This window comes from Sus scrofa, chromosome 11 (genome assembly GCF_000003025.6).
Source record: "Sus scrofa isolate TJ Tabasco breed Duroc chromosome 11, Sscrofa11.1, whole genome shotgun sequence".
NCBI classification, from domain to species: domain Eukaryota; kingdom Metazoa; phylum Chordata; class Mammalia; order Artiodactyla; family Suidae; genus Sus; species Sus scrofa.
Genome location: NC_010453.5, coordinates 23,609,487 through 23,634,263, shown reverse-complemented (window position 1 = coordinate 23,634,263; position 24,777 = coordinate 23,609,487). Strand labels below are relative to the sequence as shown.

Here is a 24,777-nt window from a genome sequence, read left to right as displayed (position 1 = left end):
CTTCTATTATCTAATGAACTATGATAGTGACAGACAAGGCTGGCAAGACAGAAAGGCTGGTCAGGGCCATCTGAAGGGGGTGGCTGGGAGGTAAAATCATTTTACTATTCCTCTTTCCTCATCCTTTTTGGGGGGCTAGTATCCCTTCCTATTTCTCTTACTGCACAAGCAATCACATTATGCTGGCAGTGGGCTACAGGGCTGGCCTGGAGTTCAAGTCTCCTTTCTGCCTTCCACCAGGAAGGAGATGCCGAGGAAGTAGGAAGTGATACCTTGGGAAAAGCCAGGCACTGAGTGAACCAGAGATCCAACTTCTAACCCCCCGTCCAAGGGATCACTGCAGGTGCTGGGAGCACAGGGGTCTGTGCTATTGCGTGATGTACACTTGAAGCCAAGCCCCACTGCCTGCCTACCAGGATCACTGCCACTGTGGCAGATACTTTTTCATTCCCGGGGAAGATAACCGTGAACCCTGAGAGCTGATCTGGGGACGTCCCCCTTTCTGCCTCTCCCAGAAAAACCTGCAGGGCAGTTTGGCAGCACAATTTGCATATCATAAGAGAGTGCCCATCACAAGCCTCCTCCGGGGCCAGTTCCCTGAGCTTTTCCACTTTTAAGCCTTCAATCCCCATCTCACAAGTTATTTGAGGGGCTCACACATAACACCTTTTGGAGGAACACAAAAGAAATGAAGCATTCCTGGCAATGCGGTGAGACGTTTCGATAGGAAAAATCCAGATCCCTCTAGACGGGCTCTCATAAAAGAATTCTTTTTGATTACAAAACAACAGCAAAATGTCCACTCAGGACAATTTCATGAGCACATCTTCACACCAACTACACACCCTTGAAAAGTATATATTCTGGTCTCTGGTTTTTTCTACCAGTATTATAGCTTGATTCACTGTTAGTTGACATGCCACCAGAATAATAAGCTAGCTGATTTGAGGCTGTGCCTGGCAGGGTTTGGCCGTAGCAATACCGTTTTGGTCTGTAACGCCTGTGGTCCAGGAGATCAAATGCAGGCAAGGTTTCTAGTGCCACCTCGATGACTTAATCCATCAAAGGAAATTCAGAACAATGGCCAAAGGGGCAGGGATCTTTTGGATGTGTTATCTGCCGTTGGATCACACCCTTGGGAACCGAGGAGATGAGCAGGGCATTTTAGGAAAGGCCGCAAATTAAAGAGAAGATGTGAGTTCATACTGAAATGTGATGCAGAATAAAATAGAGCTTATCGTCCGATCCTTCCAATCAGAGTTGTATTGAGCTCAAATTGCTTCTGCATGTGCTAGCTCCTTGCTGAGTTCAATTGTGAAAATAAGTTTATTATAGGAGGAGAAAAGGTGATTTCTGAAATATATTAAATGTAATACAGTGGTTACAATGGTTAAAATGTTCTACATGAGATCCAGAAAAGTGTGTTTCCTCCGTGATCGTAGTTTTGTTATATGAGGTTACACAGCCCTATATTCTCCACTAGTTCTCTCGTCTGGGCATATTCTTGTCCCAAATCAATGAACGTACATTAAGGACAAGCAATAGGGGCTCCCCGCGGAGATGAACCAAAACACTGATGTACGGAGCACTGCCTGTCTTGTCCACTGTAGCAAACGGCATGATGATATCTGTAAGGGGTACGGGATGGGTCTTGCTAATGTGTGTGGCGAGGCGTTAGAACCAGTACCGAGACTCGGCGAAGCCAGTACCCTACTGTTCAGCTTCCTCCCTTGACCAAAACCAGAACAACCAAATAACTGACCAGCTATTTGTTCATGTCGCATCTAAAGTCTGCTGTGAGGAAGAGCTTCATAGCAGTAATAAGGTGTTGAGGGTCACAGAAAGACTTGGTCCCTGTCCATTTACCTGCATTTTACTGCAACTCAATCAGGAACCTGCAGCACATTGGGTTAGGAGGTCTTTGTAGTTACATGCATCATTTCTTTTCTTCTCTCCCCTCCGAAGCCCCCTGCCTTTAATTTTTTTTTGGACTCCCCACCACAGCATATGGAATTCCCAAGCCAGGAATTAGATCTGAGCCGTGGTGGCCACCGATACCACACCTGCAGTCAGATGTTCAATCTACTGTGCAGGGCCAGGGATCGAACCTGTGTCCTGGTGCTGCAGAGTCACCACGGATCCGGATGCACCAAAGTGGGAACTCTCCCCTCTGCTCTTCAGAGACCACCTTTCTAGACGGGGGGTGGGGAAGTTGGGGGCTTCACGGTGGGGGGGGGGCTTTACGGTGGGGGGGGGAAGCTTTAAAATTCTCATCAGAACTGGCAGTGGGAAAAGAGCTGGGGAAAAAATGGAGACTCGAGCAGTTATGTGACACGTTTATAAACCCTATGAATTTTTAACAAAGGAACAATATCCACAATTAGATTAGAAATGAGGTTTCCTTTGTGGGAGCTCTTACGGTAAGTGGCGTGTGAGTGGATTTTACTTTACATTCCGTAAACGATACCAAGTACAAAACACATGACAATTTAATAGAAAAGCAAAGCAAACTGTTGATTGTTCCCAGATATTTTTCCTTCTTCTAGATTTTCAGAAATGTGGCAGTTTTTGAATTGTATTTCATTTATTTAAATGCCACATATTTGCCAAGGAACGCAATGGTACAGAAAGGCATTTTCTAACACTTCTGACCTAAAGCTGTCCTTTTATATCATATGGAGATGGTTTTGTTTGTTTTCAACTGTGAAAAAATTTCCCAATGTAGAACTTTGGAGAGAAAGATATTAAGCTTTCTCATTTGCAAACAAAGCTTCATAAACAGATATCAAAAACTGAATCATGTAGAAGATAAGAAAATAGAGTGAGGCTATAGTTTCATGTTTACGTATATATTTATCTATTTGTTTATGTTTTTAGGGCCACACACGTGGCATATGGAAGTTCCCAGGCTAGGAGTCGAATTGGAGCTGCAGCTTCCAGCCTATGCCACAACTACAGCAATGCAGGATGCTTAACCCACTGAGTGAGGCCAGGGATTGAACCTACAACCTCATGGATACTAGTCGGGGCTCGTTGTCACTGAGGCATGATGGGAACTCCGATGGTGATTTAATTTGCATTTTGAGGCCCAAGCTTAACTCTTGTTTTCACATGGCTTGAGTTCCATCATCCCAGAAGCACACAGGCTGTCACTCTTGGATGCCCTGTAAGGTCCTTCCAACTCTGCCTTCCGGTCACCTCTGCCACCTCATCTCCTACAGCCCCCCTTCTCTCAGAGTCCCCAGGACACAGGCTGCTGACTGTTTCCTAAGCCTGCCAAGCAGGACCCTCTCTTGGTTCCTCGGCACCTGTGGTTCCTCCGGACACTCGGACAACCACCCAGTTCTTGTCCCTTAGTCCCTCCTCTGCTGAAATATCACCCTCTGCAGAGAGGCTGTCCCTGACCTGCCAGAAAGAGCAACTTCCGTTCCCCCTCTGTCCTTCTACCAGCTGCATTTTTCTCTACAGCATTTCTCAGTATCTGAGGTTACATTGCATAACTGTTTCTTTGATAAGTTGTTTTTTTCAATTTTTTTGCTTGTTTTTTCCCGATCACCAACCAAAACAGTGTCTGATACATAAAACGGTGAGCTCTGAAAGGAAGGAGGCCACGTTTCTACAACTGAGCACTCAGTGAGTTTTTTGCAACACAGGAGAATACAGCTGTTCTCTTTTCATTCCAAGAAAATGTAGTCCCATCCCCCAACACAAATGCACTGAATTAATGCTCCCAGTGCATTTGTCGGTGTGTGTCTATATATAGATACATCCATATAGACACATATACACAATACTGCATTCATTGTGTTTTATAAATTTTTTTTGTATTTCCTGATGCTTTAACCTCTGGGATCTTCCTGATGGGGGGGGAGGGGGAGGACAACAGTCCTTCCCAGGGTGAGTCAATTCCTAAAGAAAGCAAACAATGGGAGCCCACTCTTCAAAGGAAATCAGGCAATCCAGAGGTCAAACCCCCAATCATTTCCTTTGTGGGGCTCAGGCTCCAAGCCATTATCCCCCTGCCCTAATCACCCCAGAGCCTGCTATCAGAGAGCTAAAGACAGACCTGTGCCTCAATGAAATAATTCAAACTAGCCAATCCTAAACCAGCTTCCACAGCTTCTCCTGTTCTTTCTCGGAATCTATAATGAAGAAGCTTCTTGCCCACTTTTTCCCTTGTTCCTCCTGCATCCTGATCAACCCTGGTGCCTCCCCGTGTGCCCCTCCACCTCCCCAGGTGGTGGGCTCTCTCTCCTTAGGGACTGTAACATATGATCTCTGCAGTAGTGATTGTGTCCTGATCTCCTGGATAATACTAAAATCTGCATGTCTTTTTCTTTTTATAGCCACACCTGCGGCACATGGAAGTTCCCAGACTAGGGATCAAACCACAGCCACAAGCCACACTGGATCTGAGTCGCATCTTTGACCTATGTCACAGCTCAAGGCAACGCTGGATCCTTAGCCCACCGAGCAAGGCCAGGGACTGAACTTGCATCCTCATGGATACTAGTCTGATTCTTAACCTGCTGAGCCACAACAGGAACTCTCTAAAAACCTACATTTTAAAATGCACACATACAGATTTGCTGAATGATTCAAACAAGTGAAGTTCACGGTATCTTTAAGGAAAATGATATATAATCACCACCAGGAGTTACGGTGTCCTTGGACTCAGAATAAATACAATAGCTGTAACATTTTAGAGATGTGTAGGTAATTTGGCCCTCATCTTGGCCATGAGACTAACTAATGGGTGGATTGTTTTTGTGGTTTTTATTGTTGGTGTCTATTTGACCCTCAAGTTTTTTGGGACGTAGAGACCCTCGATGCAGGGGAGCAGCCCAGCCTTATTCCTTTCGCTGCAGACACAAATGACTGACACTAGACACTGAACACCCATAAACTGCCAATAAAACACATACAAGCTTCTTCTCTTTAAATATAAGGAAATCATAAGCCCTACCCATAATTTTCTAAGTTCCAGGGAGCTCTGAAAGTAACGAGGCCACGTTTCGACAACTGAAGCACTCAGGGAATTTTCTGCAACGCAGGAGAACACAGTTGTTCTCTTTTTGTTCCAAGAAAATGTAGTTCATGTTGTCCCACGGCCCGCTGGTCAGATGCCCGGATGTTCTCTGCTGGAACACACCTCGGGCAGGGCGCAGTCTGGACCCAACAGGCAGGGGAGTCGCGGAAACTGATCTTGGGAAACTGACCTTGGATTGACCCTCACAGTAAGCTCGGAGGAATGTGCTGGGAGTTTCCCATTACTTGCACCTGCTCAGGAGGAGTGCCCGAGCCTGGAGTCTTCAGTGCAGCGGGGCTGAGCCAGCAAGACAGACGTCATAGGAAGGGCCGAGGGAGCTTCTCGAATGAAATTGGAGGGAGCCCTGACCCTGTCCGTTGCTATCTCTGGTAGGAGAGCCCTCGCTGGGAATTGACTCTCAGCCTGGGAAGCTTGACTCTCTAATGGGGTGGGGGTAGGGGTGGGGACAGTCATGGAGCCTCCCACCCTATGCAGCTCTGCAAATTCTTGCCTCCTGTGCTTACGTGACACAGCCCTTTCCAACCACGGTCACCCTGCCGACAGCCACATCCTCCCTAAGAGAAGGGCTCCCTGACCCTGCTTAAGATATTAGTCATAAGAACAGAGTAACTTTCAGAAAATTCCAGAAGGGTGGTAAAACTGTGCTCAGGGGCTTGGAAAACATGCTTTGCACATAAACACGAGGATGAAGAATGTGCACCACGGCAGTCAGGAGCGCGCTCTCTGATCCACTGGCTTTCCTTTCCCACTGGGGGTGCACACGGCCCTCCAGCCCAACTCATCCTCATAGAGGGCCGCACCCCTCCCCGATTCTCTGGGCAGCCTTCCTCTGGCTCACATCCAGGCCCACCTTCTTGGTGAAACCTTACAAGATCGACTCTTTAAGACTGTTTGTTGCCTCCAACTTCAGAGTTCCTGCACAGTGGTATGCTCGGGGATTTAATGTGAGTCGTGAAACCAGCATTTTAACTGCTCATAGTTAGTTTATGTTAAGCCATGTGAAATTGATATTTTCTTGGGTTAAAATAAAAAGTCAGGAGTTTCTATTGTGGCTCAGTGGTAATGAACCCATCTAATATCCCTGGCACCGCTCGGTAGGTTAAGGATCCGGTGTTGCCATGAGCTGTGGTGTAGGTCTCAGATATAGCTCAGATCTGGCACTGCTGAGGGTGTGGTGTAGGTGGGCAGCTATAGCTCCAATTTGATCCCGGCCTGGGAACTTCCCTATGCCACAGGTATGGCCCTAAAAAGCAAAAAAAAAAAAAAAAAAAAGTAAAATAGTGACTGTTTCATATAGTTCAACCTGTGTCAGCAAAGCAATGTGTTAGCAGAAAACCACGTGACTTTGGAGCCATCACTGCTTAGGAAGAGGCTTACATACTTTTTTTTGAGTCGTGTATAAACAAATCAGTAAATAAATGCTCTGATGGTACAGACATGGCAAAAGCTGTTAAGCTGGTAGCCACCATCAAACTGGGGAACAAATGCATTTTGAAAATGATTGTTTCGTATGCCTTTTTGGCCATTTAACATACTGGGTTTTGGGGTGTGTGTGTGCGTGTGTGTGTGTGTGTGTTTATTTTCTTTGTGTATCTATATTTGTGTTTTCTCTCCAACTGGTTTCCCAGACATCTGAAAGCCAAGAGCAACCTGAATGATCAACCTCTTAGCACTGCACCTTGTACACAAGAGACAGACCTATGAGCAGCATTTGGCCGGTCATTTACGATGATGGAATCTCAGCAGGAAACACCATTTGTTTTCCTTCTTATTATTCTAAAGCTAGAAACTGATGGGCCATGCTGTTCTGGCCTGGAAGCCACAGACCTGGAGCAATTTCCGACTCAGGACTCTTAGTAGCATGGTATGTTAGAAGCTGCCAAGGAGTGTTACGAGGCAGTGTGGTCTGTTGGACAGAGCACGCATTGACCATCTGGACGCCTTCTCTATCGCATGGGATATGCATGGTCTCCTGTGCTGCCCAGTCCCAACAGATAAGGCCACAAGCTGGTGGGGGAGGGGACACTGTGGGAAGCCAGCTCCTCCTATGATATCCTTCTGGCGCCTGACCCATCTGCCCAGCTACTGACCACTGCAACCAGCATCAGGTTCGGTTAAATACGGACCTTCAAAAAATGACACCTGGGTCTTTTGAAATGTGTGGGGATAATTATGACTCACGTGCTTCAGAACATTAAACGCCTGTCACTCGTACAGCCTCTCTATTGTGGTTCTCTTTTAAACTCACGTAAAATATGACATGTAGTTGGTATTTTGAAAGCTCTTATAACTTATGCTTTTATATTAATTCCAGTGTTGAAAAAAATTATGCCTACTCCCTCGTCTTTACGGCTTTGCACTGCTTAAGGTGACGTCTCCATAGTACCTAGGAGGTCACTAGATGTCACAATCAATAATATTCAAGAAAAAATTTACTGTAGAAAGCTGTGGTGAGGAGACAGAAAAGAGATTATTTTTATTTCTAGGGTGCCAGGGAAGCACCACGGAGAAGAAAAATATGGGCTGGGTTGTGAAGGATAAAAAAATAACTCAATAGCAAGAATTAAAAGAAAAAAAAAAGATTTACATCTTTTAGTGGCCGAAACAAACAAACAAAACACCAAACAACAACAACAAAGAAACCACAAAAACAAAAACCAAATGAACTAAAAACCTCAAAAGCGAAGTTCCCATTATGGCTCAGTGGAAATGAACTTGACTTGTAACCATGAGGATGTGGGTTTGATCCCTAGCCTTGTTCAGTGGGTTTAGGATCCAGTGTTGTTGTAGTGTAGGTCACAGATGCAGCTCTGATCTGGTGTGGCTGTGGCTGTGGCAGGCAGCTGCAGCTCTATTTGATCCCTAGCCTGAGAACTTCCTTCCATATGCCATGGGTATGGCCCTAAAAAGCAAAACAAACAAACGGACAAACCCTCAATAGGAAGAGAGAAGGAAAGCAGGCAAGCACTTCAGGAAGGGCATGATGAATCCTGAAATCCAGAGGGGGAGAGGCCACTGCAAGGACAGTGCTGCCTCCCTCTTTATTATTTTACAGTTAAGTAAAGTTATTCAGATGATATTGAGCTCTGTATCTACATAATGACAGGGGTAGTTTTTATTCTCTAAAATGTTGCTTCGAAGAGTATGTCAGGGGATATAAATGCATGCTTCTTAAGTAAAACGTTTTCGTACATAAAGATGCTAGTTTATCAACTGGGGAAAACTGAAGTGAGTTTGCTTTTTTTTTTTTAATAAAAGACTGAAAAGATTAGGGAAGTCTTGACAATATAAACATGTATTTACTCACCAACTCATGCAATACTAAAACTAGAGTTTTACAGCTCAAAAGCATAAAAGAGATCATTTTAGTAGAAAGAAAATAATGTACATTTGTACAGCAGAGTAATCTCAGAATTCATTAACTCAGAGACCAAAAAAATACACAAGATACCATAGATTTTAAGAGAGTTTTAAATAAAGTCATGACAAGGAGAATTACAGTGGTTTAATTAAACTAAGTTAGGAATGGCAGGAGTCTGATCCCAAACTTTGAGGGAAGGGAAGAACTATATAATAGCCTTAACACTGATTAGCTCAAAAAAAAAAAAAAAAAAAAAGTCAATAACAACATGAAGATGCCTGGACACTGGGAATAAAGTTACCATACCAGCCTGGAGTTTGTAACAGCCAGGACAAAGAACATTAATTCTAATCAGACCCACATCATTGACTTGGGGGAAAAAATTATAACATCGGCAAAAAGATAACTATGATATGAACACAGAGCCATCAGCTTCACTATAAAAGATGTATGGAAAAATAAAAATTTGACCCTATAACTACATAGTCATAATCGCAGTGAAAGAAAAAAAAATTCACCATGTCTTTAGAAGAACTTCTCTGGTGAATTCTGATTCTACAAGGATGAAAAATAATGGAAATAATGACACAAAGTCAAGGCAACCACAAAGGTGTTGGAGGAATTCTAAGGAGCACACTGGAGAGGCCTAAATCCAGAAGGACTGGGATTGTATATTTTGAAAAAATTCCAAAGGTTGTAACTGGAATATGTTTTAAAATATCTGAAGTGGGGGGACAAGGAAAAATGGAAATGTTTAGGTGAGAAGGTCATTAACCATAAACAACAAAGACTACAGAAGTGTTCAATTCTCCTGTTGTAAGTTTCCCTCTGCAAGCAAAATAATGCATACATGCAACCAAATAATCCAGAAATTGGGAAGGTATGATGGATAACACAAGCATGGGATGTCAGCCTGAGGTGGTGGGAATGGGAGAGGAAAGACATCAGGGTGAGCATCAGATATTCTCGGAACAAGAAGGAAGTGTGTGACTCGATCTGGGGAGGAGGGTAGCCAAGATGGCAGAGCAGGAAGACTCTGAGCTCATCTCTTCTCATGGGCACACCACAGCATCAACTATTTATAGAGCAATTATGGATGAGAAAGACCAGAAGACTGACAGAAGATCATTTACAATGCAAGATATAAAGAAGGAACCATAAGACATGCAGGGGAACAGAAATGCAGCACAGTCAAGACTTGCATCCCCCAGTGGGCTACCCACAAACTGGAGAATAACTACAACTGCAGAGGTTTACCCAAGAGGCAAGGGTCTGAGCCCTACAGTGGGTTCTCCAGCCCAGGGACCTTGTACCTGGAAGCAAGCTCCCAGAATGTTTGGTTTACTTCTGGGAGAGCCAGAGGTCCGTGGGAAATAGAGAATCCACTCTAAAAGAAGTGTACACAAAACCTCACAAGCTCCAGGACCCAGGGCAGAAGAAGTAATTAGACAGGAGCCTGGGTCAGACCCACCTGCTGATCTTAGAGAGCCTCCCATAGAAGCAGAAGCCACTGGAGCTGCTATGACAGCCATTTTTGGGAGCTTGTTCTACCACAAGGACACTAGTGATGGCAAGGGCCATTTTGGAATCCTCCTTCTAGTTTATTAGCCCCAGGACCCAGCCCTGCCTCTGCCTAAGAGCCTCTGGCAACAATACTGGGATATCTCAGGACAAGCAGAAGGTAGTATGGGACACATCACCACTCTCCAGAAGACAGGCTGCCTAAAGACCCCCTGAACCCAAAGCTCCCCAGAACCCAACCCTATCTGCCAGAGGGCTCAGAACCTGGCCCTGCCTATCAGTGCACTGGCTCAGGAACACTAGGGTACTGCAGCCAAAGACCCTGAGAGCTGCTCCACCCACCAATGGGCCAGAAACAGTGCAGGCATAAGCCCCAGGAATCCCTCACCAGCAGACCAACACCAATTTTGGAACACCTCAGACTCTTCAACCATTTGTGTTAGAAACTGAGCCCAGGCATCAGCCTGTAGATATTAGATCTAGGACCCTTTGTCTCAGAGCCACTTACCCCAGAATCTGGCTCTGCCCACTAGCAGCCTCCACACAAGTCAGGGCTTGACAACCAATAGCCAGCCTACCAGACTGCCCACAATTGTCAGCCTACCACAACAGAACGGCCAATGAAGCCCACATAGGAGCACCCCGAAAGCATATCTATAGCTGTGGTCAACAGTGGGAATGGCAATGACAGGACACATAGGACCTCTCCTACAAAAGGCCACTTCCCTAAGATCGTGAAACAGAACCAATCTACCAAACATGTGGAAATAAACCAGTAAACGAGGTAAAATGAGGTGACAGAGGAATATATTTGAAACAAAAGAACACGATAAAACCCCAGAAAAACTAAATCAAGTGGATATAAGCAAATTAACCAATAAAGCGTTCAAGGTAATAACTATAAAGACGTTCAAAGATGTTCAGGAGGGGACTGGATGGACAGAGTGAGAAATTAAAAGCTTTTATCAGGAGTGAAAAATATAAAGGAGAATCAAACAGAGATGAAGAATACACTAACTGAAATGAAAAATACACTAGAAGGAATCAACAGTAGTTGGCCAGATATAGAGAATGGATTGGGAAGTCGGGAGACAGACTGCTGGAAATCACTGATGCCAAATAGAAAAAAAGAAAAAAAAAAGTCTGGTTTAAGGGGCTTCTTGGACAACACAAAGCATACTAACATTCACATTATAGGGGTCCCAGAAGGAGAAGAGAGAGAGGGGATATAGTTGAAGGCTTAAGATCTAAAAAGTTTCCTAGCCTGGGAATCCAGGTCCAGGAAGCATGGAGAGTCCCAAACAGTATCAACCCCAAAAGGACCAAGACACATTGTAACTAAAATGGCAAAAATTAAAGATAAAGAGAGAATATTAAAGTAGCAAGGGGAAAGCAACAAATTATATACAAGGTATTGCATAATGCTATGAGTTGACCTTTTAGCAGAAACCCTGCAGGAGTTGCATGACATATTTAAAGCAATGAAAGGGAAAAAACTACAACCAAAAATACTCTACCTGCAAGGCTTTTATTCAGATCTGAGGGAGAGATCAATAGTTTTAGAGACAAGATCTTATAATGGCTTATAATGGAAAAGATTCTGAAAAAGAATAGATATACACATATGACTGAATCACTTTGCTGTACACCTGAAACTGACATAGTGTTGTGGATCAACTAGACTTCAATTAAAAAATTGCAGGTAAGTAACAGCTAAAAGAGGTCAGTACCACCAAACCAGCATTAAAGAAATGTTAAAGGGACTTCTCTAAGTGAAAGAAAAGGCCACAACTAGAAATATTAAAATTACAAAAGGAAAAATCTCATTGGTAAAGGCAAATGGTAAAAGTAATAAAACCACACATAAAGCTGGTAGAAGGGATGAAAGACAAAAGTAGTAAAATCACCTACATCTTTAATCGGTAGTTAAAGAATACACAATAAAATATGTAAAAAACAGTGAAGAAGCAGGGAGTAAAAATGCAGGATTGTTAAAATGCATTTGAACTTAAGAAATGAGCAGCTCAATCCTGCAACCAGTGTGACATGATACTAGGTTAAATGCTACCCACTTTACTTTCTTGCAAATCTGAGTATGTAGCGAGTCTATCAGGATTAGATCGTTTGACCTGGAGAATTAGTGCAACTTTGAAACTGTCCATAATGACCACTGGAATTTCAAAGTTGGTGTCAGTTTTCAAAGGACGACTTACTAGCTTTGTGACTAGGAGAAAAAGAAAAGATGATAGGAATCTTCCTATAGCAGAAGGAGAGCAGACATAGAAGATGGACTAGATTAGTGAAGGGATACACCAAAGAATGGAATTAGGACCGATGGGAGGGGATACAGCAAGCCAGCTTCAGGCTCATTCATTCTTTTCCCATTCAGTGTATTTTTAGTTAACTTCCACTGTGTACAGCACCATTTTAGGTCCTAGGCAAACAAAAACTCCTTCCCAGAAGGCTGGCCCACAGAAACAGCTTAGTGCATAGGTATACGTGTACCCAACTGGGTACATTAATTAAAACACAGGTTGATGTAAAAAACAGAGAGGAAGATGCAATCAACTCTCCCATTGGAAGAGATTTTAGATTTTCTTGAAGGATGAATAAAGGTGAAAACTGGAGGAATATTAAAAATGAATGAAACGTGTTTTGAAAGAAAGAAAGAAACAAAAAACCCCAGGAGTTCCATTGCGGCTCAGTGGGTTAAGAACCTGAATGGTATCCATGAGGATGTAGGTTTGATCCCTGGCCGCGTTCAATGGGCTAAGGACCCAGCACTGCCACAAGCTATGGTGTAGGCCAAAGATGCAGCTTGGATCTGGTGCTGCCATGGCTGTGGTATAGGCTGGCAGCTGCAGCTCTGATTCGACCCCTAGCCTGGAAACTTCCGTATGCTGTAGGTGCAACTGCAAAAAACAGAACAACAATGGAAAACAAAATGAAAGTGTTTCAAGCATTGACAACACTAAACAAAGACACCGAGGTGGAAAGTGCATGGCATAGTACGGAAATGAGTGTTTTTGTCTGCCTGGTGCTTATGGGGCAAGTGGTGAAATGGTGGGGAATGATGCTGAAAAGATACATCACTAATTATTAGAGAAATGCAAATCAAAACTACAAGGAGACACCATCTCACACCAGTCAGAATGGCCATCATTAACAAGTCAGCAAACAACAAATGCTGAAGAGGGCGTAGAAAAAAAGGAAATCTCCTTCACTGTTGGTGGGAATGTCAATTGGTACAACCACTATGGAAAACAGTATGGAGGTTCCCCAGAAAATTAAATATAGAACTACAGTAGGATCTAGCAATCCCCTACTGGGCATATATCCAGACAAAACATTCATTCAAAAAGAGACATGCACGCCTATGTTCACTGAAGCACTATTCACAATAGTCAAAACATGGAAACAACCTAAATGTCCACCGACAGATGAATAGATTAAGAAGTAGTACATATATCCAATGGAATACTCTTCAGCCATAAAAAGACAAAATAATGCCATTTGCAGCAACATGGATGCAACCAGAAGTTTTCATACTAAGTGAAGTAAGACAGAAAGAGAAAGACAAATGTCATATGATATCACTAACATGTGGAATCTAAAATATGGCACAAATGATCCTACCTACAAAACAGAAACAACTCTCAGACATGGAGAGCAGACTTGCAGTTGCCAAGGGGACAGAGTGGGATGGACCAGGAGTTTGGGGTTAGTAGGTGCAAAGTATTACATTCAGAATGGATAAGCAATGAGGTCCTACTGTATAGCACAGGAAACTATATCCAATCTCTTGGGATAGAATATGATGGACCATAGTATGAGATAGTATATAATGTATGACTGGGTCACTATGCTGTACAGCAGAAATTGACACAACCCTGTAAATCAATTATATAACACTATAAACCAACTATACGCTCATCAACTACATACATATATATATATGGGGCCAAACTAAGGAGTCTGATCTCCAGAGGCCATGGGGACCAAACAGAGTGTTTTAAATTGGGAGCGGTGGGGTCAAATTTGTAATTTAGAATCCTTCTTGGGGAGGGGGGGAAGTAAGGGACAGTTTACACTGAAAGAAGCACAAGGAGGGTAACTCCAAAATAATTACTAGAGAACCAGGCAAGATAGGGCTGTGGCAGTGGAGACAGAGAGGGGGTTAGATTTGAGAGAGATTTCTGGAGATAGAAAGATAGGACTTGGGGAGCAACCGGAATATATAGGTGATTGGGCAAGAAGGTCACATTCAAAAATGATTCCCAGGTTTCTGGCTCAGGGGGCTGGTGGATGAAAGGAAGGGATTTCCAAGGCACCAGAATAGGTAAAGTAGTAAGTTTAGCTCCCAAGGAGGGAAGCATGAGCTTTCTATAGAGCAGTCAAATGCTTCTGTTACCAAACTTACATAATAAACAAAGGTGTGTGTGTCCTCGCTCTTAGTAGCCACGGAGTGAGCCTCTGTGCTCGGCACACCGTGATTCTCTGCCCTTGAGGGACACCAGAATCATGTGAGGAGGTTTTTACAAATGCACATGCGGGTCTCCACCCTCAGATTTTTAAACCCTCAGTGGATCTGATGTGAGGTTCAGGTATTGTTGTAAGTGGCTCCAAAAGAGATTTGGATGTGCATCAAAATTTGACACCCACTGTAGCCTACAGTCAAAGACTAGCAGATGGAGTCATTAAAAGGAGAAAGGGCTGGAGAGAAGACTTCCTGAAGTTTCTGAAGCAGTAGCTGGTTGATCCTCTATACTCAGTAGGATCGTTAGCTGGCAAGTCTGTAAAATGACCGTTTCGATCTTCCAGTCTTAAGGGTTCATGAATGTGATGTTAGGGAGTCTCTGGCTTCCACTCTTGCAGAGAGAGCACTGGCTGAGGGACTGTTGGCCTGACCCACAGAATCTTTTCTTATATCTCTTCCATTATTAATGACCCTCCTCCCTTAGAGCAACGCGTCTCTTTTAACATTTTGTACATTTGTAAGTATGTATTTTTCTCCATTTGCTTCTCTTTCAATGCTTGTCTCTTCTACTAAAGTTCTATACAGGCAGGCATTCTGTTTCTTTTGCTCACAATTACGCATCTAGCACCTACCTAGCAAAACGCAGGTGCTCCGTGAATAAATGAGCAATGAGCCAGACTGTTCTTGTGAAAGTGTTTAGGCCACATCACATCACTTGCAATATGCCTGCAGATCTGTCCAGGAGGGTATGACAGACCCAGAAAACAGCTTCAGAAGTAATAAAAACACATACAGCTGCAGAAGACATTTTTAGATTTTTTTTTTCCTCAAGAAACAAAAACAAAACCACCTTTATTCACCAATCCTCTAAACCAGAAACTTGGGAATAGTTTTTGAATATGATTTTCTTGCACCAAGAATCCTAGCATTCTGTAAGGTAGCTAATTGCATAAAATAAATCAAAATTTAAAACAGGGAAATAAATATTGAAAAGGGTGAGATAGGCTCAGGTGTTTAACCTGAGAACCATAATTTAAGCCCGGGTCGTGTTTTTATCTAGATCTAAGAAGTTGCAGACTCCATGTCTGATGAAGCTAGCATTTTTTGTATGATTTGTATGTTAATAATCAGGTCTAACAATTAGGTACAAAAAATAAGTGAATGAAAGAATGAAGGAATGGGAAGCCCCAAAGTTCATATTAACAGAGCAGTTAAAGACATCTAACAGGTGGCTAACTATGAGAGTCAGAAATGTTAAAAACCTCTCTACTAATTGTGAAAAATGTGCTTCTATATGTCTGAACAGTTAAACATTTGCTGACAGCTCTTACTCTGATATTTAACTAACTCATAACATTTTTAAACATTCTACTGCTCTGAGAGGGAATGAGAGTTTTTTTTTTTAAACAAAAGGTTTTTTTAGCCAAAAATGATTGAAATCAGATTTCAACTTTACCTAAACTTTGTCAGGCACCCATTATATGCTACTATTTTTCACATGTACCCTCTCATTTGATTCCCACAACAATTTTACAGATCAGAAAATGAAAAAGACAGAGGAAGCTTGGATGTATGCTTAAAACTGGAATATGTCAAAAAGTGTTAATTACAATAATCACTAAAGTATCATGTTGATCCAAGTGAAAATGTATGTTGATAAAGGTATATTTTTATTAAAATAGTATATATAAACTTCAATCACCAAAATGATAGAAGAATACTCTATTCTAATTAATAATCCAATTTGGCTAACTAAGGAGAAAATAATATCATTTCAACTGATATATCAAAAAGATGTTAAGACCAGTGATAAGATATATTGACACTGGAGTTCCTGTTGTGCCTCAGCATGTTAAAAATCTGACACAGTGTCTGTGAGGACGTGGGTTCGATCCCTGGCCTCGCTCAGTGAGTTAAGGATCAGCAACTGTCACAAGCTACAGTGGAGGTCACAGATGTAGCTTGGATCCTGTGTTGCTGTGGCTGTGGACCAGAAATACAATTTACATGCTATCTCACAATGACGGGAAAAGGGGGAAGTTCTCCTTAGATAATTTTTTAAGAATGAGAAATGACACCCCGCCAATAAATTTTTTTTTTTTTTTTTTTTTTTTGGTCTTTCTAGGGCCGCAACCTCGGTATATGGAGGTTCCCAGGCTAGGGGTCAAATTGGAGCTACATCTGCCAGCCTACGCCACAGCCACAACAACTCGGGATCCGAGCTGCATCTGTGACCTACAACACAGCTCACGGCAATGCCAGACCCTTAACCCACTGAGGGAGGCCAGGACTCAAACCCGAATCCTCATGGACCCTAGTCAGGTTCGTTAACTACTGAGTGACGAAGGGAACTCCCGATAAAGACTTTTTAAAAGTGGAGCTGGGGGGTATCTATGTTTGAAATAAAATTCTAATAAATAAAGATAAGCTTTACTAGTCAATTAAAATTGGGTGGAGGCATCTATGTTGGTCCAGATGTGATGTTCACGAGACAAAGGCCAGATGTGAGAACGATCTCCCGGGAAATCAAACTGCCTAGCTGTCAGGAAGAACTGAACAGAGTGGGCCCAGAGCTTCCATACAAGGAGTTAAAACAAGCAGAGATGAGCCGAGTATGACTGAGTCCCCAGCTCTTTGCAGACCAAAGATCACCTGGGTATTAGCCCAGGCAGGTCTCAGCTGTCCACGAAAAACAAGAGCATGGTTTAGGAGCTGCATTTTTATTTTAAAGTTACTCAACTTTTTTCCCCCAGTATTGTTTACCGTAAAAGGCCAACACCCGAGCATGTTACTGATGCACAGCAGAGCCTCAGTCTAAGAGCACAAGGTTTGGAGTTCCCATCGTGGCTCAGTGGAAATGAATCTGACTAGCATCCATGAGGACACAGGTTCGATCCCTAGCCTTGCTCAGTGGGTTAAGGATACGGTGTTGCCTTGAGCTTTGGTGTAGGTTGCAAATGTGGCTCAAATCCCGAGTTGCTGTGGCTGTGGTGTAGGCTGGCAGATGTAACTCTGATTGGACCCATGGCCTGAGAACTTCCATATGCTGTGGGTTCAGCCCTAAAAAAAAAAAAAAAGCAACAACAACAAAAAAAATATATAAAAATTTTAGGAATAAGTCCAGTGTTTTAAGTAGTCTGTGGAAAAGCATGAAATTCATGCCAGGTGAATACTGAATATAGGAGAACCTTTATCATTCTAAGAAAAATAACTGCTCTATATTAGGCGAATTCTCTGAAAGGTCTGGAAATTATCCTTTTTACTTGGAAAATTATCTCATTTCACTTGGAAAAATGTTTTCTTTAAGCAGCTCCCTTAATGCATTTTAACACGTAATTTGATTTATGGACATTAGATTTACACACAAATTTTCTAGTAGATAAATTTTGCATAAAGCAAAGTGAATTTGTGACAAAAATTTCTAGCCTGTTAAGATGGTGGGAGCAAATAAATGGCCAGGATCGCCACATGACTCCTAATATACGCCTAGTTATATGGTAAAACTTTCCTCTTAAAAATGAGACTGTAGGAGTTCCTGCTGTGGCTCAGAGTGTTACAAACCTGACTAGTATCCACGAGGATGAGGGTTCGATCTCTGCCCTCACTCAGTAGGTTGAGGATCTGGTGTGGCCATGAGCTGTGGTGTAGGTCGAAGATGTGGCTCGGATCCCACACGGCTGTGGCTGTGGCTAGGGCCAGCAGCTGTAGCTCTGATTCGACCCCTAGCCTGGGAACTTCCATCAGCTGTTGGTGTGGACCTAAAAAAACAAACCAAAAAAACCCCCCAAAAGACTCTAAGACACTCTGTTCAGAAAATTTCAGTAGAAATTTTTTAAGGTTTTAAAAAGTATACCTTTACATGGTATACTTTCCAAAACCTCAGAACCCTTATATCAACAGTGCTGGTGCAGACATAATTTGAGTCGACACCGTAAATATGTACAGAACACCTAACACACCTCATCTGTTATGCTCTGAGCAGCTGACGCAAGATGAGTCAGGCACGATCTGCTGGTCCTGCCTTCCAGAAGCCCACAGCTGGGCTGGCAGCACAACCACATGTGTAACTGCTTATAAGGTGCTAGGATTATATTCGAGCGGTATGAATCAAAGGCTCTGGCAGCACAGAATATAGAGTGAGGATTCTGGAGAGGGACATGGGAATTGGAACTTTTGGAGCTGGGTCAGAAAGGATGAAAGAGGAGTTCCCGTAGTGGCGCAGTGGTTGACGAATCCGACTGGGAACCATGAGGTTGCGGGTTCGGTCCCTGGCCTCGCTCAGTGGGTTGACGATCCGGCGTTGCCGTGAGCTGTGGTGTAGGTTGCAGACGTGGCTCGGATCCCGCGTTGCTGTGGCTCTGGCGTAGGCCGGTGGCTACAGCTCCGATTCAACCCCTAGCCTGGGAAACTCCATATGCTGCAGGAGCAGCCCAAGAAATAGCAAAAAGACAAAAAAAAAAAAAAAAAAAAAAAAAGGATGAAGAGCATCTGACCACAGAGGGGAGAGGTAGGGATAAACGGGTCAGACCATCCAAGCCAAGTGTTTATAATCAGACTCTTGAAAGTGTTTTTCTTCAAAAAGATTTAAGTTTGCAAAGTCTAACATGAAATAAAAATCACAAACTGGAGTTCCCTGGTCGCCTAGCATTTAAGGATCCAGCGCTGTCATTGCTGTGGCCCAAAGACTTCCGCAAGCTGCCAGCCTGGCCAAAAAAAATCACAAGCTAGACGGTTTCTTTTACACGAGGCTGCCTTTCTTGGGAGAGAAGAAGGGCACCCCAGATGTTAAGGAGATACATGTAACAAGGAGAGGACTTAAATATCTTGATAGATACAAAGAAGGTAAGACTTTGTCCATAACTGAAGTCACAGAAAGAATTCACCCTGCAGGCCCGCGAGGGAGAAGGGCTACCACTGAAATTAGGAAAAACGTACTGCAAGAATCATGCCTTTTTGGTCTATTGAAACTGCAAGTGAAATTGGTCTCTTTAAGAAAGAGGGTCTTCTTAAACACCATATGATATCGCTTCTATGTGGAATCTCAAATATGGCACAAATGAACCTGTCTGCAAAACAGAAACAGATGCACAGACGGAGAGAACAGACTCGTGGTTGCCAAGGGGGCGGGAGGGGGAGCGGGATGGACTGGGAGTTCGGGGTTGGTAGATGCAAACCATTACGTTTCCAATGGATAAGCAAAACAAACACAAAAAGGGTTCCTGTTGTGGCTCAGTGGCTTAAAAACCCACCTAGTATCCATGAGGATGGAGGGTTTGATTCCTGGCCTGGCTCAGTGGGTTAAAGGATCTAGCGTTGCCATGAGTTGCTGTGGTGTGGGTCGAAGGCAAAGCTCAGATCTGGTGTTGCTGTGGCTGTGGTGTTGGCCGGCAGCTCTGATTCATCCCCTAGCCTGGGAACTTCCATATGCTGCCCTATTTAGGCCTAAATAGGTGCAGCCCTATTTTAAAAAAATAAAAATTAAAAACAATCAGATAAGGAATGAGGTCCTACTGTATAGCATAGGGAACTCTATCCAATCTCTTGGGCTAGAACATGATGCAAGATAATATAAGAAAGGCAGTGGGTATGTGTGTCACTTTGCTGTACAGCAGAAATTGGTACAACATTGTAACTCAACTCTAATAAAAAAAGACAAACTGGGAGTTCCCGTCCTAGCGCAGGAGAAACAAATACGACTAGGAACCATGAGGTTGCGGGTTCGATCCCTGGCCTCGCTCAGTGGGTTAAGGATTGGGCATTGCCGTGAGCTGTGGTGTAGGTCACAGACGTGGCTTGGATCTGGCGTGGCTGTGGCTGTGGCTGGCAGGTGTCACTCCGATTCGACCCCTAGCCTGGGAACCTCCATATGCTGTGAGTGCAGCTCTAAAAAAAGGAAAGACCAAAAAAAAAAAAAAAAAAAAAAAAGAAAGAAAAATTGAAAAAAAAAAAACAAGAAAGAGAGGCTTCTAAGAATAAACTCTGCCAACTGCGATTAGCTACAGGGTGTATAAGAGTTTTGCTGTGAGCTGCATCCTATTAATCAGGAGTGAGGAGAGGAGAGACCAAAAATTTTCTTCCTGTCATTTAATCACACTGGCTTCTTGAATGGAGAGGAAGGTAGGGCTGCAGACTTCATGTTCTGTTCTGTGTCCTGCTGCTACAGGGCTACAGGAAGAGGGGAAGCTGGGGGCCCTGGGTAGTCCTGGATATGGGAAGCATTGGGTTGTAATGCTCCATCAAAGCTGCTGCTAAGAGACTGGGTCCACGGAGAGGGCAGACTGATGGTTTTCACAGGGCCTAGAAGCCGACGCAACTGGATTTAAAAACCTAAAGGAAATTTAGCTGGAACCTAAAAACAATAGGTAATATTTTGCTTATTCACTCTTAAATTTTTTTAATTTTATGGCCACATGTGTGGCGTATGGAAGTTCCCAGGCTAGGGGTTGAATCCGAGTCACACCGGCAGCAATTCTGGATCCTTAACCCACTGCCCTGGGCTGGGATCAAAACCACACCTCTGCAACAACGGGAGGTGCTGCAGTCGGATTCTTTTTATTTTGTCTTTTGTCATTTTAGGGCTGCACCCACGGCATGTGGAGGTTCCCAGGCTAGTGGTCTAATCAGAGCGACAGCTGCTGGTCTATGCCACAGCCACAGCCACTCCAGATCCAAGCCTCGTCTGTGACCTACACCACAACTCACGGCAACACCGGATCCTTAACCCACTGAGCGAGGCCAGGGATCGAAGCTGCAACCTCATGGTTCCTAGTCGGTTTCGTTTCTGCTGTGCCATGACAGGAACTCCAGGATTCTTTCTTTAATTTTTTTTTTGCCTTTTTTTTTTTTTTTAGGACCACATCCACAGCATATGGAAGTTCCCAGGCTAGGAGTTAAATTGGAGCCACAGTTGCAGGCCTACATCACAGCCACAGCAACACCAAATCCTAGCCACATCTGTAACCTAGACCACAGCTCACGGCAAGGCCGGGTCCTTACCCCACTGAGCAAGGGCAGGAATTGAACCTGTATCCTCACTGCTCCTAAGTCAGATTCGTTTCCGCTCCACCACAAGAGGAACTCCTGCAGTCGGAGTCTTAACCCACTGAACCACAGCAGGAATTCCATGCTTGTTCACGTTTTATAAAGTGCATTCATTCACACTGGCATTTGTTCAAGGAGGTGTGCAAGCATGTGTAAGAGTGCGTGTGTGCTTGTGTGAGAGAGAGAAGTTAAAAAGACAGACAAGCCACGTGTCTGGATCGCGTTCACTGTTTTCTATGAGCCCTGACAAGCAGAGCCAAGCAGGAAGAATGGATTTAGGGAGTCAGGCCTTGGAAATTGAACCGGCACATTATTCCCCACGTAGAAGGCGGCAGCTTTGGAGAGGTGAACACCCTTGATCCATGCCTCAACTCCCACCCCCTGCCCAAGGCAGGTGGAGGGGCTGCGGAGCTGCCTGGAGACTCAGATTCTAGCTTCCAGATCTCCATCTGCTGCTGATGCGCTGCATAAACTTGGGCTGGTCCCCGTTTTCTCGGGTGGGAAAGAAAAGCCAGGGTTTGCATTACACGCTATACGTGGCTTTCCGCTCCCCAACGGGCCCCAATTCAGTTGCACAATAAGATGTTCGAAAGAAATGGTCTCATCCTTCTGGGTTTTATGTCGTGCCATTTCAGAGCCACTGTAATAACAACAATGCCCCATCTAGTGTCAAAACACGGAATACTGGGTCAGGAGCAGAGAGTGAGGAATAGCTTTTTGGCCCTTCATGGCTCTGCGGCTCTGAATGGCAGTTGGCATAAATGCTGCCCAGGGTAGGGAGAGGGAGGCTCTGTGTCACGTCCCACCTGCCCAACTGGGTGACATGGGACATTTTATTTATTTTACTTGTTTTTGTCTTTTTAGGGCCACACCTGCAGCATTACAGAGGTTCCCAGGCTAGGGGTTGAAACTGGGCTGCAGCTGCCAGCCTACACCACAGCCACAGCAGTATGGGATCCAAGCCACGTTTTTTGACCTACACCACAGCTCACGACATCACCGGATCCTTAACCCACTGAGCGAGTCCAGGAATTGGACCGGCGTCCTCATGGATACCAGTTGGGTTCATGACTGCTGAGCCACGATGGGAACTCCCAACATAGGGCATTTAAAAGAGACTGTGTTTCACAGCTTCCATGTGTGATGGATGACATTAGCACGATAGGATTTTTATTAAGGTGGTGCACTACAATCATTCCTACTCTTTTTACTTGGCAGCATCTCCATCAACGTAAAAGAGCCTCTGGGGGATAGAGACAGCAGGTGGCACCTTCCCGAGGGAAGATCAGAAGAGATTCTAGGGGTGTTGCAAGCAAGTCACCCAGTTCTGTCATCATACTGAAACCTCGGAGTTCTGCAGGGTTTTCATCCTTCCCTTTTCATTTCTTTCCTTCCAAATGCTCCCAAGAGCAAACGATCTCTGACCTGCTAACAGTGAATCACATGCTCTTCCAAATTCCCAGGATCCCTACGGCGGCTCTGTCCTCTCCTGGCCAAATGCCACCCCACAGGGCAGACACCGAGGGAGGGAACGACTTAAGTCCAGAGACAATGCACGTACAGTTTAGACAAACGACTCTCCTCCTCCTGTGTTTGGCGCTCCTGAGCTTTTTCCCTCTCTATTAAGTGCCAGGGCCATTTCATTTGCTTTTTATATGGCCATGTAAAAAAAAAAAAAAAAAAAAAAAACACTTCCTTTTGGAATCTGTCTCCCTCTCAGAATACAGGTCAGTTCGGCAGAACAGTGTCTACTGCGTGCCAGACACTGTCTTAATGATGTCTGGGTTGAGAGAACAGAACGAGCCCAAACTCAGAAGTTCTCTGTCGCGCTGCCCGGTTCGCTCTCAGCCTGTGACCTAGGTGGCTGGAAGCACATTGTACTTCCTGTGACCAAGTTCAGCAGAGGAACTGTTGCCCCCGTTTATCACCCTGGCTTCAGCCTCGTTCTTCTGCTCTGGACCCATCCCAGCAAAAGAACGCTCACCTGCTGGTACGGCTGAGGCTCCACTGACGCACCTGCTCGGATCTCTGCTAGCTGGCTGCCTCCGCTCATCTGCCTTCTATCTGAACCTTCTGCTCAGGCCCTCGGAATTCTACCTTTACTAGTCCACTGAGACTTTCGTCCAGCCCTCGGCCCTGGCTCTCCAGTTCAGTGTGCCTCTTCTGGACCCACATTCCAAAATCAGCTTGATTCTAAGTCACCCAAACTGTCCTGAATGCCCTCATCACCCAGCCCCACATTCCTGCTCCATGCTCTTCACATCCATCCTGAGGGCACCGCATCCTTTGAGTTCAGAGTGGTGGTCTTGGCTCCGGTTCCACTGACCTCCAGCCAGACCTGAGAGCCAAATACTGCCGAGTACAACCATTACCTGGTAACCAGCAACTGAGGTAGCTCCTCCAGAAAACTCTCAAAGGAGATTTGCCTTAGAGGGCCACCAGAACACAGTAGTCTCTGATAATGACCAAAGCAAGAAAATATCTAGAATATTTATTGGATACCTAGACCAGTGCCTGAAACACCAGGGGGACTGAAAAATTTCTGGCCAATGATGTAAAGATATCTTTCCAATAATACATGGCAACTATTGAGAGCTATGCTTGGATACTGTAAGCTCCCACCCGACAGAGGATCTGTCTGGGTTTATGTGTGCAGCCTCAGGGTCTGGCAGCCATGCCTGGAACCTAGGAGAAGTGACAAATATTTGGTGAATGAAAATGACTTGGTTGAGAAAAGTATGTTGAAGCTGCTTTTGAGGGATATCTAATCCCAGGATGGTGGGTGAGGCAGAATTTTTGAAGATGCCCAACATAAAACCATCCAATTGGCTAGAGCCCTGACTCTTTCTGCAAGGGCACTTTTGAGGCATTAGCATCTGTGAGTCTATCTGGTGAGTGGGGACCACAACAGGATGGGAATGGGGGGCTCTGTAGGACAGTCTGTGACCTAACATACATTCCCCTCCTGCTGGGATCCTTGGCCCCTGCAGGTTCCACCTGGGATGCAGGAGGTTCTTCTCAGCAACTACTTACTTATTAGCAAAAACAGGCATCTGGGTTTGGGCAAACAGCTCTGAGGTCTGAGACATATCTGGTTTGGGAATCAGCCAGCTAGAGGCCTTCTAATGGAGCCCAATGGAGCTGCCTAAACAGCTGGATGGCAAGGAGCTAAGAATGTCATGCTTTTAGCAATTGGCAGAAGGCTGGTAGTTGAGAGCACTTCTTTATTTATTTTTATAGCTTAAGCTCTCCATACATGTATGGAACCCTACCCTTAGGTCCACCAAGGGTGCCTGATTTTCAAAGTGTCCTAAAAGGCATTCGTGC

The 24,777-nt window shown here is 44.3% G+C and overlaps 1 protein-coding gene and 1 long non-coding RNA gene across 14 annotated transcripts in view; one reads left to right on the top strand and one right to left on the bottom strand.

The window, feature by feature from the left end:
- The window catches only part of ENOX1 (ecto-NOX disulfide-thiol exchanger 1), a 660,000-nt gene that overhangs the window by 260,500 nt on the left and 374,723 nt on the right, over nt 1-24,777 (bottom strand). The gene's annotated exons all lie outside the window — the stretch shown is intronic.
- Nucleotides 5,120-7,264, top strand: LOC106505299. The gene is made up of 2 exons (XR_001299577.2): nt 5,120-5,994; nt 6,679-7,264. It is a non-coding gene; the product is annotated as an uncharacterized LOC106505299 (long non-coding RNA).